Genomic DNA, 15,955 nt, shown 5'->3' on the forward strand with positions numbered 1-15,955 from the left:
TTTGTATGCCAGGTTTTTTTTTGAAGGGATAGCTGGGGTAGCTCGTTCTGTGGAGCACGAGACTCTTAATCTCAGGGTCCTGGGTACGAGCCCCACGTTGGGCAAAAGATTTCTGCATTGCAAGGGTTGGACTAGATGACGCATGTGGTCCCTTCCATCTCTACAGTTTGGTGATTCTTGCAAGCAATTTTCCCAGAGCGCAATGTAACTTGATGTGTTATTCTTGATCCATAGTTTTTCACTGTAGGACTGCATAACAAAATTGTGACCAGTCTTTTGATTCACTCCTTAATTCCGGAAGTGCAAATTAGCATTGGAATGAGAACTGAGTAAATTCCTTTCCACCACCACTCCTAGATAACATACTTCCCATCTTTCCCACACTATGCAAAGAATTTATGGGATGCTGCCAAGGACCCATGGGTTCTCCAGATGGAGCACATTCCAACTCAGATTTTGTTTGGCAGTGGGTGGCTGTCTGTCACCCACCATTTTCAATTGTCCTTTTTAAGTGAAGCCAACTTGGTGGCAGAAGCTTGCAGCCACCTGTTGCATATTGAGAGACTGTTGCAGCTTTCAGCCTCTGGTACACCTGCCTCAGCTGATACTGAGGGGTGAAGGCATTGGGGAACCCATCATACAATCATTTGCCAGGGAGCCCTCCAACAACAAGAACAACTTTATTATTTATATGACACCCATCTGACTAGGGAGCTCCCAACAAAATATTAAAAACACAGTAATGCATCAACCATTAAAAACTCCCCTGAATAGGGCTGCCTTTAGATGCCTTCTAAAAGTCAAATATCTGTTTGACATCTGATGGGAGGGCGTTCTACAGGGTGGGTGCCACTGCCAAGTAAGCCCTGTGCCTGGTTTCCTGTAGCTTCACGTCTCACAGTGAGGGAACTGCCAGAAGGCCGTCAGAGCTGGATCTCAGTGTCCAGGCTGGACGATGGGAGGTGGAAATGCTCCTTCAGGTATACAAGGCCGAGGCCATTTAGGGCTTCAAAGGTCAACACCAGCTTTGAATTGTGCTCGGAAATGTACTGCAAGCCAGCGTAGGTCCTTTATGACCGGTGTTATATGGTCCCGGCAGCTACAAATCTGCTTGATGGTGAAAGAGGGTCAAGAGATGCTGAGTGGCTCATTGAGGAGGAGAGAAGGCAGGTGGGTGATGAAGAGGAGGTGGCTGGCGGTGTGTGTTTGTGCGGGGGGGAGGGACACAGAAGAGTGGAAGCAGGGTGAGAGCATGCAATTTTGAGAAGGAGTGTGGAAAGTAGCAACTTGAAGTGAGACAGAGAAATAGGACAGTGGGAGTCCCTGGAAAGTGGAGATAAAATAGGTCAAGGAGTACTACTGAGAGGCAGACTCCATCTGAGGCATGACCTCTATCATATTCATGAGCCACTGCTAGCTTTTCCTTGGTGAGGTAGGGACACTGTTTCCATCCAGATTGTAATACGTGCAGTTGTACCTTTAGTCATTCATTTTTCTTGATAATGATTCTGCCTAGTGAGTTTACCTTCTTATTGTGCACACGGGTGGGTGGGGGGAGGTGAAGGGGGAATTTGGAGCTCAAAAGGGGGGGGGGTGTCATGTGTGAGAATGCGATGTCCCGGCAGCCTGCATTTTAATGCATCCCTACCTTATTCTGCATTTCCTGTACCAAACTGAAGAAGAGTCATCCTTCAGAAGTTGCACTCCTCTGAATTTTGTGGTGTAATTCTTTGACCAAAAAAACAGGCAGAGAAATGTGTATATTGGTGAAAATAACATATATAAAGCTCCATTGCGGGTGGGGAAATTGCTTGCGAAAATGCATACATTATTATAATCATAACCATTCCTTCTTTGTATGCTGCCTTTCCAGGTTTACACCACACTTTAGGCTGCTTACAGGATGAAAAGGTTTACAGAATGAGAAAACTGTAAGAAAAATAGTCATAGACAAATCATGAAAACATCTCAGTGAATATGCAATAAAATTAAACAAATCTTGCATATATCATAAGGTCTGACCATGAAGATACAAAAAATTAATACCAAGAACAGCAAAAATGAAGCCAAAAAACTCCCCTAAACAACACCTCACCTCAAAAGTTTATGAGCAGTGGGTCCTGCAGGACTCATAGCAAAGATGATCTCTGGCCTCTTAAGCAGCAGCCTCAGCTTTTGTAGTTGCCCCCCCCCAGGCCAAGGTGGAAATATGCTTGGGAGGAATATACACTAGGAGGATTATACCGCCCTGCCCTGCAATACAGTGGGGCAGGGGGGAGCCAAAGTTTTTAAACGAAAATAACTGATATGGAAATAGGGGGAACTGTGTGTAAGGTTTGCAATGAAACTGAATGTTGGAAGACTCAGGACAGATAAAAGAAAGCACTCCCTCACACAGCCACAGTGAGCTCAGACCAACCAAGGTTGGTCGTTGGCCTGATGCAGCAGGCTTTTCTTCATTCTTACGTTCTTAAGGTTGGAGAAATGAGCAATGGAAATTGACAGAGTCATCTGTCCCTAGTTATGCAGAGTAACAATTGACAGGCAGACTGAAGCCTCCAGGTTTGGCTGGATCAAGATTAAATACTAGTAGGGACGTGGCCTGCTTTTGCTATCTCAGCAGACCCTGCTGGCTTCTCAAAGCTCCAGTTAGGGTGGCCATGTGTCCTGGTGCTGCTAGTCCTGTAGTCCTGCTTTTGGAGGGCCAGCCAAAGTGCAGTTTAAAAACAGAGCAACATAAGGAGGGGAACAGGAGGAGGAGCCTTGAGTTGCTCACCTAGTAGTAGCATCAGAACAGCAGACTGAGCAGGCCTGCACAGGTAATCTGCTCTGAGGCTTCCCCAGAATGGTGTAGAATGTGACGTATTTCTGTTGAAGCTACAGCAACTATTTTGCAACATGCATCTATATGCCAATTAGCATGTGCAAATCTTATGCAAATCTGTTCCATCATTTTGTTTCAGATTTTTCTTTTTCTTTTTGGTGGTATGCAAGCCATCATCCTGACTCCAGCTGAAACCCACCTCTCCAGCCACTGATCTCTGGGGCTGCTACCTTACTAGTGCACACGCCTGGTTGAGACTGATAAACAGCCATGCATGGCCCTAACATATAGAGCTGCTAACCACATGAATCTGCTGGAGACAGCATATAAAGCATCATCAATGCTCTGTAGACAATATCTGCTGTTGATACACTGGTGTGTGGTTATGCTGCCTGGACTGATGGAGCAAAGACTTCATCAACCTGATCCTGTTGAGAAGCGTTAACAAGTATGCCATTTCAAGTATCCTCTAGTGCTGATTGTGAGTCAGGCGGAAGCTGCTTTCAGAGTCCTCCAGTGGAATGCCATCTGTTATCGAAGTGATGATGTCTGAGCTGCTTCGATGTGACCAAGTCCCATGGCACTTTGGTAGAATCTGGAAAGAGGGGCTTTGGTTGACTGTATGGCATGGGCGATTCCCTCCCTGCGGTTTCAGGGAGAGTTGGTGCTGATGTGAGAAGATGCTACCATGGAATCCAGCCTAAGGCTTGTGGTGATGATCAAGTTTGTCCAGGCAGCTAACCAGTGGCTTCATACAATTTTGTGTAAGGCCTACTGATTAGTAAGTATGTTATGAGGGGATTGCTGCACCTCCTTTATGCTCTGGAGCATCATTTCAGTCTCTCCCCAATTCTGTGGGATGGCTGGGGGAACTTTTTCAATCCAAAGACCACATTCCACTCTGGGCAACCTCCTAGGAGCCACAGCAAAGCATTGGGCAAGGCTGGAGGCAAAAGTGGGCAGAGCAATGAATGTGAAAACGGTAGGTTGTTTTCATTAGAACGTAAGAAGAGTCTGCTAGATCAGGCCAATGGCCATTCAGTCCAGCATCCTGTTCTCACAGTGGCCAACCAGATGCCCCAATGGGAAATCTGCAAGTGGGACCCAAGCACAAGAGCGTTCTCCCCTGCTGTGGCTTCCAGCAACTGATATTCAGAAGCATTCTTGCTTCCAACTGTGGAGGCAGAGCACAGCAATCATGTCTAGTAGCTATCAATAGCCCTCTCCTCCATGAACTCTAATCATTTCTTACAGCCATCTAGGTTGGGGGCCATACCTGCCTCCTGTGGGAATGAGTTCCATAGTTTAACTATGTGCTGTGTAAAGAAGTTCTTTCTTCTTCTTCTTCTCTCTCTCTCTCTCTCTCTCTCTCTCCACCTCTCCACTCCCTCAGTGCCATCCAAGCAAGCAAACACATTATTAGATGTTTTCCTGCCAGTCACAAACACTCAAGGAGGGTGAAAAGCAGGGCTGGCAAGGGATCTGGCCTGGGACAAGTCCCCAGGGACAAAGAGATAAAAAATAAAATAAAAACAACAACTGGGCTACATTTGTTCCCATCTCTAAGATACCCTTGCCTGACTTCCTCTTTGCATTCTGCTGAAGACATTGCTTCTTTTCCAGGTTAGGTGGAGTGCTGGAGAGATGTCATTTGGCAAGAGCTACAGCATCTAATCCCCCCCCAACCTAGTCATTTTGACAGAGGCCGGCCGGCCAGCATTGCTCAACATCTTCAAAGACCTGAGTAAACCCAGATCACCCAAGCCCTTTTCCTTTTAATATCGTCTTCCACACCTTGATCAAAGTGCAAATAAAAAATGGGATCAAACCTAGATTGGGTGCACTAGAAGAGGTCAAGGAGATGAGTCTGGTCTGGTAAGAGGAGATGCCAACCACCCAGATGCACGCTCTTCTCTGTCCTGTTTTTCCTTTTTGCCTTTTTGCCTTTATTGCAGCTGATATATTGTTTTTGCGGGGGTGGGGAGGGGATGGGATTGAATAGAGAGTTAAAGAAAATAAGCCACGTCAAATAGCTTGAATGAAGGACTTTAATTTGCAAGAGGATTATACACTTCTGCTTTCAGTCTCCCTGATCGAATTGAAGGAAGAGAGCCCTCTCCGTAGCAAGGAGCTTCAGGGACGGTGCATTTCAAAGCTGGGCACGTAGGATTTATGAATAGTCTGAGCCGATTTTACAGAGTGGGGATGTCATGTCTAGTGGTTAGATTAGACGGCCTCTGGGCCAAGGGCAAGAGCTTGCATTGCCGTTGCCATGGGGATGCTGAGGAAAAATCAGTCTCTCTCCCAGCATGTGGTTTTCTGAGGGACTTAAGGGGTTGTACCATAAACCTTAGAGTTTGAAGATAGAAGCTAGCCTATTGGACTACTCCGTGTGTGTACACATATGTAGCAGAGCCTCACAGCTCGCTTCAGGCTCAAAAGGGATGAGTGTCGTGGAGCCCTGGACCCCTCAATCAGCAGGGCACCAGGAAGCCTCTGACTTGACTGGGCCTAGGATAAATACTAGCTTCACAATCCTCCAAATTCTTCTGTGAATTAGATTTTGAAGGCCTGTCTGCAAACTCAAGCATGAAACTCTGAAGAAGCCATGCAGAGTCCAGACCAAACACTCCTTGACAAAAGACTAGGACGAAGCTAGGTTGTCTTAGCCAGAGAAGCATCACCCATGTCTTACACCCTGGTCAGTGTCCTAATCTTGGTTGATCTCTTTTTCCTAGGAAAAAGTGCAAAGCAGCCAGAGGGTAATATTTATAGCTCTCTAAGGAAGTGACTTCTTCCACTATTTTGATAAAGGTGCGATGTAAAGAGGGTGAAGAGACCACTTTTTGTTTGTTTACAGAGGACCTTTAAGGTAAGAGTGTTACAGAGAGTTGGGTAGCTTAGGGTTTGAATTTATAGAAATGTTTTAAGGGACCCAATCTTGCAGCCTGAGGCTTTAAAGTTCGTTCCTGCCACCTTCTTCCTGCCTTTCTGATGCTGCAATCAAGATTGACCTTTGTTGCACTCTGTTCAGTATTCCTGATACAGTTTAAGTCGCTCTGGGCAAATCACAACCTATGTTTTGTTGTTGCCCTGGGGCAGGTCACAACAATTAAGACACAATGTTAAAAACAACTTACAATCACAAAAACAGGGTGGGTGGGTCCTTATAGACACATTTCAGGTGTCAAAAGCCTGGTAAAGAGGTGTGGATCCAGCATTTGCTGAAAGCTGTTCAGTGAGTATGACAGATACATGGTTCCCACCGCCTCATTTAATCCCCACCACACAATGCTGTGAGATAGGATAGGCTGAGAGGCAGTGAACTGAGCTTCATGGCCAAGTGGAGATTTGAACCCTGGTCTCCCAGGTCCCAATCATTACTCTGACCACTGCGCCACATTGGCTGTCATCCACCATACAGGTGAATCTGAAGACTGCAGAAGGCCAGGAAGCTAATATAGCAGAGTTGAGAGAAGGTGGAATTAAAAAAAATTCCCGTTCTACCAAAGATGTCCTACTTACTTGCATTCTTTTTTTTCTTTTCCTTTTTGGTTCTGTCTTTTTGAGAAGTGCTGAGTAAGAGGCAAAGGAATCCTTTGAAAGAAGGAACAGTGCTTCCCTCCATTGCACAACCAGCTCATTATTCATCTCCTTCCCTCCAGTCTAATCAGTTTAAGTTTATTTTGCTGCTGGCTCCCCCTTCCCCCATTTCCCCTTGACAATTCAGTGAAATGGAAGCTGCTTCTCTCTATGGAAGATAGAGCAAGTTTGGTTTCTGCTGCTCCAGAGGGGAGAACTCAAACCAATTGATACAGATGGCAAAAAGGAGAGTTCAGCTAAACATTAGGGGGAACTTTCTGGCAGTCGGAGCTGTTTGACATTGGATTGGACCACCTTAGAAGGGTGGGTGAACTCTCCTTCATTGGAAATTTTCAAACAGAGATTGGATGGTCACCTAGAAGGGAATCTTTAGCTGTTATTCCTTTGTTTCTGGGGTTGAAATAAATGATCCTTGGGGCTCCTCCTCATTCTAAAAATAATATTTTTTAAAAAATCTATGATTCCCTGTCCAGATGTACCCTTCCGCAATTGTCTTCTGCTTTTACAATGTGCTGCCCCACTTATTTATCTTGAAATCCATCTGTTCTTAGTTATGAAGAGCCATCCTTCTCATGATGGTCTGAACGTGAGATAAGGTTGCATGGATGCATGTTCTCCTTTCTGTTCAGTTTTGCAGCATGGACAAAACTGCACCCATCAAGGCTTGCCAGGCCCCCATGACCCATTTTGCCTTGTAGTAAGTGGGGTTGGCCAAGAAATTTAAGAAGCTCCTAAGAGCATAAGAGGAGCCTGTTGGGTCAGGCCCAATGGATCATCTAGTTCAGTGTCCTGGACTCACAGTGGCTGAACAGTTACCTGTGGGAAACCCACAAGCAGGATTCAAGCACAAACCATCCTGTCCTTTGGTTTCTGGCAACTGGTATTGGGAAGAATTGCTGCCTCCAACTGCAGAGGCAGAGCATAGCCATTGTAAGTAGTAGCCACCAACAACACCCCCCCTCCATGAATTTATCTACAGTGGTGCCTTGGTTCTCAAACTTAATTCTGGAAGTCCGTTCCAAAACCAAGGCGTTCCAAAACCAAGGCACGCTTTCCCGTAGAAAGTAGTGCAAAACGGATTAATCCATTCCAGACTTTTAAAAACAGCCCCTAAAACAGCAATTTAACATGAATTTTACTATCTAACAAGACCATTGATCCATAAAATGAAAGCAATAATGAATGTACTGAAGTCACACAATCAATCAGTAGCTGAACTGGGTTCCACACAGTCACAAAAACAAAACAAAAAGAGCCACAAAAACTCAAAATAAATAGCACAAACAGACAGACCTCAGCGTAACACTCAAAATGAAAGTATGGCACTCAAATCGGAAGCATAACACTCAAAATGGAGCACGTTTGGCTTCCGAAGAAAGTTTGCAAACTGGAACACTTACTTCCGGGTTTGCAGTGTTTGGGTTCCAAGTTGTTTTAGTACCAAGGCATTTGGGAGCCAAGGTACCACTGTAATCCTTTTTAAAGCCATCCAAGGTGGTGGTCAGCACTGCCTCCCGTGGGAGTGAGTTCCATAGTTTAACTTTGTGTTTTGATCCTCCTGGATTCCTGTATGAAATTGCCTCTCTGGTTGTGACTGTGTATATTGGTACAGAGTATTCCATAAGCATAAGTAGGGAAGAGTTTTAATTGCGAGAATACAGTTCTCATCTGAACACTTTTTATCTTCTTGTTTGGTCTGATCAGGGGCTAAAACCCATCAAATTGGGCCCAACCCTGGAGATCTTAACCCTGGGTCATTTAACATACATGCCTGGGAATTTACTTCTGGCAAATCAAGCATGACATTTAACTGTCAATGTTCTTAACGTGTTCCTATTAATGTGAAAGCCGAATTCCAGAAGGTGGTTGAAGGATGCAGCCCTATGTACCCTTCCTTGGGAGTAACTCTCGGGAGTAAGACTTGCTTCCAAGTAAATATACCCAGGATCTGACTGCAAGTTCAGAAGTGGAGTTGAAAGCAGGAATTACCTGGTAACAGTGGAATTACCACTTTGAAGGGCCTTTCCTGCATACTTCTTCCCACTCGGTACATCACTGTGCCCAGGGGAACACTGTTCTGTGTTGGATTGCCAACTAATCTTATGTATTGCATTTTAAACCCATTTTAACATTTTATTTCAGTGATTTATGGCTGCATTCCAGTCTTAGAGGCTTATGGCTCCCTATAGCTTTCTACCAGGATCTGCTGTTTATGCTTATCCCCAGGAGGGATAAAATGGTCCTTGTTTTGCTTTTGAAATCTTGCACACTGATTAGGGCTGTTTTGGCCAGTGTTTGTAGATTGTCCCCTCAAAATGCAGCTCTCTGAATAGTCTTGAATTTATGAGGTAGTGCTCTCTCTCTCTCTGTGTGTGTGTGTTAATCTCAGTGAGTTTGATTTTTTCCCCTTCCAGATTTCAGATACTAGTTGCATCTAATTTTCAGAAATAGGGATGATGGCTCAGTTATACAGCAAATGCCTTTCCTGCCTATGTTCTCTGACTTAACCCCTAGCATCTCCAGCTAAAAGGCTCAGGTAGCAGGTGGTGGAAAAGACCTCTGCATCACAGTTGCTCTGAGAATTACTAGACTGGATGGACCAACCGCCTAACTTTGATGTAAGATTGTTCTTAAGGAATGTAATGCATTTGTGTGCGGTTCTGGTTGCTTCACCTCAAAAAGGATCTTGCAGAATTGGAAGCGGTTCAGAAAATTGGTCAAGGGCTTGGAGCAACTCCCCTATGAAGAAAGGTTGCAGCGTTTGGGCATCTTAAGTTTAGAGAAAAGGCAAGTAAGAGGCAACCAGGTAGAGGTTTATGAAAATATGCATAGTATGGGAAAAGGGGATGGAGGAAAGCACATCTCCATCTCTCATAACCCTAGAGCTCCTGGACATCCAGTGGAGCTGAATGTTGGAAGATTCAGGACAGAGAAAAGAGAGGACTTCTTAATGCCATGCATAGTTAAACTATGGAATTTGCTCCTGCAGGAGGCAGTGATGGTCCCCAATTTGGATTGATTTAAAAGAGAAGTAGACAAATTCATGGACGAGAGGGCTAGGTATGGCTGCTAATCATGATGGCTATACCCTGCCTCCAGCATCGGAGGCAGTAATGTTTCTGCATATAAGTTTCTGGAAATGACAGGATACCAGTTGCTGGAAGCCACAGAGGGGAATACGCTCTTGTGCTCAGGTCCATAGCTGTCAACTTTTCCCTTTTCTTGCAAGAAATCCTATTCGGAATACGGGAATTTCCCTTTTTAAAAAAGGGAAACGTTGACAGCTATGCTCAGGTCTTGCTTGCAGGTTTCCCCCAGGACTAGATGGGCTTGATCCAGCAGCCTCTTCCTATGTTCTCTGACCTGCAAATGACTATCCATAGATGTGACAGCAGCCCACTCTGCTGATTTCAAATGCTGCGCTCGCTGCCTTCTTAAATCATTAATAAGCCAAACTCATAACAAGCATCCTTTTGCTTTAAAAAAAAAAAAATAGTCCAGCGAGCGATTTACGTTGGAAGGTCAGGTTCTGGGTGATGGGCTTGGCGGCTCCTTCTGTCTCTCAGACTGACCTGGCAAGCTTATCTTGAGGCAGAAAATAATGAAGATTTGTGGGACCGGATTGACGGAGACCTTTAAATGTCAATAAAGCAATTCTTCTATGGCATACAAAAGCTTAATGGGGAGCAAACGCAATGGCTCTGGAGCTGGACAAAAGGAATAACAGAAAACCTCCAGCCAGCCTCTAGTGGGGCTAACAAGAGGGGCTGACTGACCCCCCCCCTTTGGGGGATGGGGGGGACGTGCTCTGGAAAGAGTTTGCTCTCCAGTCTATAAAACAAGGTGTGAGAGTGGCAGCTCCGTAATTACTCATGCGTTTCTGTACCTCGGGAGTAACTTGTTTGGAATCCTTAACATAGCCTTCCTCAGAATCACAGGGGAAAGGAGATGAGGATGCAGACCTGCAGTGAAAATGAAGAGACTTCTTGAATGCCTCTAGCAAGGGATACACCTGCATACTGTCACCACCACTGTGCAGGGGGGCGGGGGTAAGGCAAGGAGGAGATGCTGCTGAGGTTGAAAAGAAGCTGGCCACACCCTCCCAGGGTCTTGAGTGACTGTTGCTTGGCAACTCTGCACTCGTGGAAAAAGGGAGTCTCTTTGGAGGTTGTTGGATTCCAACTTCCATCAATCCCAGCCAGTGTGGCCAAAGGCCAAGGATTATCGGAGCTGGTCCAGCAGCATCTGCAGTGATAGCTACCAACTTGGATGGCTCTAAAAGAGGATTGGAGAAATCCATGGAGGAGAAGACTATCTGTGACTGCTGGACCTGTTGGTTATGTTTGGCCTCCATGGCAGGAGGCCATAATGCTTTTCATTACCACTTGCTGGAAATCACAGGAGGGAGGGTTGTGCTTGAGCCCCACTTTCTGGTTTCCCACAGGCATCTGCTTGGCCCCTGAGAGAACAGGGTTCTGGACTGGGTGGGCCATCAGCTGGAATCTGTAGGGTCTTCTCATGACCTAGAGTGCCGCAGATTCCCCTCCCCTAAACCACTGAGCCTCTTGGGCTTGTCGACTGGAAGGTCGGCGGTTTGAATCCCCACAACAGGGTGAGCTCCCATTGCTCTGTCCCAGCTTCTGTCAACCTAGCAGTTCAAAAGCATACCAGTGCAAGTAGATAAATAGGTACTGCTGCGGCGGGAAGGTAAATGGCATTTCCGTGCATTTTGGTTTCTGTCTCAGTGTTCTGTTGTGCCAGAAGCTGTTTATTCATGCTGGCCACATGACTCAGAAAGCTGTCTGTAGACAAATGCCGGCACCCTTGGCCTGAATCGAGATGAGCGCCACAACCCCACAGTCACCTTTGACTGGATTTAACCATCCAGGGGTCTTTTACCTTTACCTGCTTTGAGTTCCTCTTTGTTATTTGGTCTCTGCCAGAGAAACAGCCTGCCCCCAGACACAGTGACCCTCCTTACCAACGCCACTGCCCTTTCCTTGGAAGTTGCAGAAGCATTTAAGAAAATGACAGGTTGGGTTGTGTCCCACCCCCCACCCACTCTCCATCCCTCTTTCAATCACATTCAGTGACAGTATGCGGGGGACCATGGTAATTTTCAGCTCTCCTGAGGGTTACTGCCATTCTTCAGTCTAATGGAATGAAGCTGCTTCATCAGAGCAGGTCTGAATGTAAGGGAGGGAGACCACCCCACCACAAATCTGCGGACTTCTCCCGGTTAAGATTCCACCTGTTAGACAGTTTCCTATCAACTTCCAAGTACGTTGGGGGCATCCAGCCTTTAGAAACCACTAGCTGTTGATGCTCATGTCATGGTTGCTGGAAGCCATTTGATTAAAAAAAACACCTTCTAGTTATTAAACTCAACTAAAGTGTAGGAAAAATGTTATCCCTGTCATTTTGCACAGCCGTATAAAGCACCGCATCAAAATGCAATGGAGCATCGGATGAGTGCAGCATAGGAGCGTGAAACTCTCTCAAAGTGGGCAGCTTTGCAAATATAGAGACTCTCGTTGGCTCACACAAGCAGCTTAGCTGGCATTGCATCTCCTCCACTCCGCAGCAGACCAAGACACAGTTAAATATAAAGCCGTCGTGTCCGGAAATTATCATATTTGTGAAATCCTCATTAATCTTTCCCTCTCCCTGTGTTGCCATCCCTTTCGTCAGCCTATTAAATGCTCCTTCTCAGTCTCTCTCTCGCTCCTTAAAGACAACTTGGGGCACCTTGCTGGGCTTCATTGAGCTTCCCTCACCCTAGTCTTGATGCTCCTGCACATCTGCCTTCAAAGATGTTTGCACAGGGTGCCAATGAGATGGGGGTGATCTTTTATGCTGCTACTCTGGCAGCAGTTCCCAAATGTCTTCTCTTCGAGGGATGCTTTCTTGCATTGATGCCTCTTGAAAAAAACCTGACCACCTGCACCATAGCTAGATATTCTGGGATCTGCATTTTAACACACAGGAGGTTCATGGATGGTGCTAGCTTGTCCTGTGAGCTGTGTAGGTGTCCTGGAATTCGCCCAGTCTCTGTCCAGTTCTGCTGTAAGTTTGTGCTCACTGTGGAGTCTGTAGGAAGCAGTTATGCTTGCTTATGTGTACCTTGAGGATGTGAACCTGAGATGTCCACTGTGATCCTGCTGGTCAACATTCAGCACCAAAACAGTGTGATGTAGGCAGAAAAGACCAATCAGGGGCCCCCCAAAAAAAACTCCTAATACAGACAGCTCTCCACACCCTAAAATAAATACAATTGTCCCTTAACTTTGATAACCAGATGTAAGGCAGGGTAGGGGTCCTGTATTTTTCATGGAGATTTTGGACAGCCACAGGTTTTCTCTTTCCTCTGTGAATAGGTGCCCTACCCAAAATTATCTCCTGTAAGCACCTATTAATGCTGCAAAAAGGAGACCCATCCTGGTGCCCAACTTGCAGATGGGTTGGGAAAAATCCAGGGTGACCCGGCTTTCTTCCAAGCATGCATGTGTTGCTTGGAAGATTATATGGGCTTCTTAAGTTTAATGGGTGAGCTCATGCATCAAGCTGGACGTGTTCTCCTTCCCTCTGTAGCCTCTCTCACATTCCTCAGCATCTGATGTGACTTTATGAGGCCACTGGGATTTGCACGGTCCTATCAGCGGGGTGGTAATTTGGCTCAAAGTCAACGTCCTCTCCGAAGATCTATCCGTTTGTTCACCCCCTCACATCTGAGCACTAGATGTAACAATTTGCTCTTGCTCTGAGGTTCTGAAATATGCATTTAATTTAGACTTAATGAGGAAATTATTGTGCAATAAACACACTTCAACTGACTTGCGAGACAGATCCAGGATTGCAAGGGGAGGAAAGCTACAGATTGCAATTAGAATGAGTTGCATAGGGCATTGGGGTGGCTTCAGCTTTTGTGGAACATGACAAGGCAGCCCTGGGATTGCTGAAGGGTAGCAGGTGATGACATGAGCAAAAGAGAGAGAGGTAAATATAAAGGCAGCGGGAGGGGGGGTCATGTATGGCTCTCATGAGCAGCCAACTATAAAAGCCGGTGGAAAACCAGCAAGCAGGATTTGAGCACAAGAGCACTCTCCCTTCCTGTGGTTTCCAGCAACTGGTATTCAGAGTGTTGCTGCCTCCAAAGGCCAGTCAGGAGGTTCCCCTCCAAAAGTAATTCCTACTCTGCTTCTCCTCTCCCCAAGAGCACCTGGCAATGCCCACACCATGAATAGCCTGGTCTTTACTTTTTCCCCATATGCCAAGCTTGCTCACTTGATTGTCTCCTCCTCTGCACCACACCACTTGAGATCTGTTTGTAGAGAAGGCTGGGTGTGGCCAATTGACCACTTCTTCAAGAGTGGCAGTAGTAGCGTCTATCGCCTTCTCTTATCATTTACACTATATTCTTCCAACTCATGGCAAACCATTTTGAAGAGACTGACCACTTGCAAGGGCACCGACCTAGTCAGCAATTGCAATCATTGCAGTGTTGGAAGATTCAGGGTGGATAAAATAAAGTACTTCTTTACACAGTGTATAGCTATACTATTGAACTCTCTCCCACAGAAGGCAGTGGTGGCCACCAACCTGGATGGGTTTAGAAAAGGATTGGACCAAGTCCTAGGGGAGAGGGCTATTGATGGGTCCTAGCTAGGTTGGCTGTGCTCTGCCTCAACAGTTGGAGGCAGCGATGCTTTTGAGTAGCACAGGAAGGGATGATGCTCATGTGCTTGAACCCTACATGCTTGTTTCCATCAACAATCTCTGACTGGCCACTATGAGAACAGGAAGGTGAACTGGATGGGACATTGGCTTCTTAGGTTCTTATGATACCTGCATTGTGGCGTAGCATGGGTTGCCAGCTCCCAGGGCGGGGCAAGAGTTGCGTCCCCCTGGTGGACTGGGCAGCTGGGGTGGAGACGCGTGCTGGGAGCTTGGGAGGTCCATAGCTGTTGGCTCTGCCACTGACAGTGGCTGTGCGACTTCTTGGCTTGCCAGCTCCGCCAGCCCAGGAGCAGGTGCGTAGATGTTCCTTCACCAGCCATGAGAAGAAGTAGGTGCTGCTCCAGCCCTGAATGCCCAGTCCAGGTACAGCATGCCTCCGCACAACTCCAGAAGGTGGCAGGAGCTCAGCCACGCAGCCTCAATGAGGGAGCTTGTCGTGGGGCTGCCTGGTTGCGCCCCCTTTCAGAATTTTGCACCCAGAGCCACTGCCCCACTGCCCCCCCATGCTACGCCACTGCACCTGCATGCTCTGTGCCACTTCCTGGTATTCACACAGAATAATAGGGGTTCTCCTACCTATTGGTTTCTCCCCACATTGTCAGATCCCTCTTCTTTCTAGCAACCCATCTTGCTGCTTGAGACCCTGCGGCATTTTGAAACCTGACTTCTGATGAGACAGTGCTCCCGTATGCTCTGTGAGAAATGAGGTTCGTACTCTCCAAACATCCTGGACCAGGACAGCAAGCCAGACATTTGGGCAAGCCACAGGCAATTGGCCCTTGAGCCTATCTCCAAAGATGCTCTGCACTCATAAGGAGAAATAAAAAACCTACCCACCCTACAGTGAGCGGCAGCAGCTCAGTAATATGCAGAAGCCTGTAGGTGGGTTCCTCCCCACCCCAGGAAGTCCTGGCCATCCATGGAGCGAACCCAGAGACCAGACTGAGAACTCGTCTCCTTTACCTATGCAGCCAGAGCAGCAGAAGTGAGTTCAAAGCTGCTCTGCAAATAAACTCTAATCGTTTTTCCTCCTTGTGTTTATGTGATTAGGGGGTTCGTTTGACTGGCATTATGATGATAAATGGCAAACTCATTGCATCATTACATCGGGCGCTAATGCGTAGTAGGAAGGATTTCTACTCATTAAAGGGAAGGCAGCCAGGCAAGCAGGCATGGGGTTTGGGCCAGCACTCAGTAAGATATGCAGGCAGCTGCCTTGCCTTTGTGGGAAACAGAGGCCCTCACTGCAAGGATTTTGAGTCTGCCTTGCTTGGCTCTCCCCATTCTAGTTTTCCTAAGAAAAAACATATAATAAGGATGTCTGTGATTCCGTGAGAGTTGCACAGGGCTGCAGCGAATGCAATGCAGGAGACTTGCTGAATATAATTGATCTGTGCCTGGATGGGGATGTTCCTGAAAATCCTACCAGCACAGCTTTCAAGGCAGGATCTAAATGGGGACATGTGGAAACTTCAGCCAGTGGACCAAATATGACCCTCCAAACTTCTCCCTGTCGAGCTCAAAGGTATCAGGTGTCTCATGCCTGGTTGGGATGTTCTTGAAGCATGTTATTGATTTTTGCTTTTCTAGATCAGGGATGGAGAGGCGTAGGAGCCCCTGATTTCTGTATGACTGGAATGCAGAGGTATGGGTCATGTCTGTTGTTCTTTTCACTCTTGCCTCTGTCCCCACTCACCTCCAGTATGAAACTCCCAGAAGCCCCACCAAAGTCATCTGCTCTAAATGCAATGAATAAACGTGCTCTCTTCTCCCTCTCTCCCTCTCTCTTGT

At 46.6% G+C, this 15,955-nt stretch overlaps 1 protein-coding gene across 9 annotated transcripts in view; it reads left to right on the plus strand.

The window, feature by feature from the left end:
- NTM (neurotrimin) overlaps positions 1-15,955 on the plus strand; it is a 799,838-nt gene that overhangs the window by 47,920 nt on the left and 735,963 nt on the right. The window lies entirely within an intron of this gene.

This window comes from Podarcis vaucheri, assembly GCF_965113315.1.
Source record: "Podarcis vaucheri genome assembly, chromosome: 15".
Classification (NCBI taxonomy): domain Eukaryota; kingdom Metazoa; phylum Chordata; class Lepidosauria; order Squamata; family Lacertidae; genus Podarcis; species Podarcis vaucheri.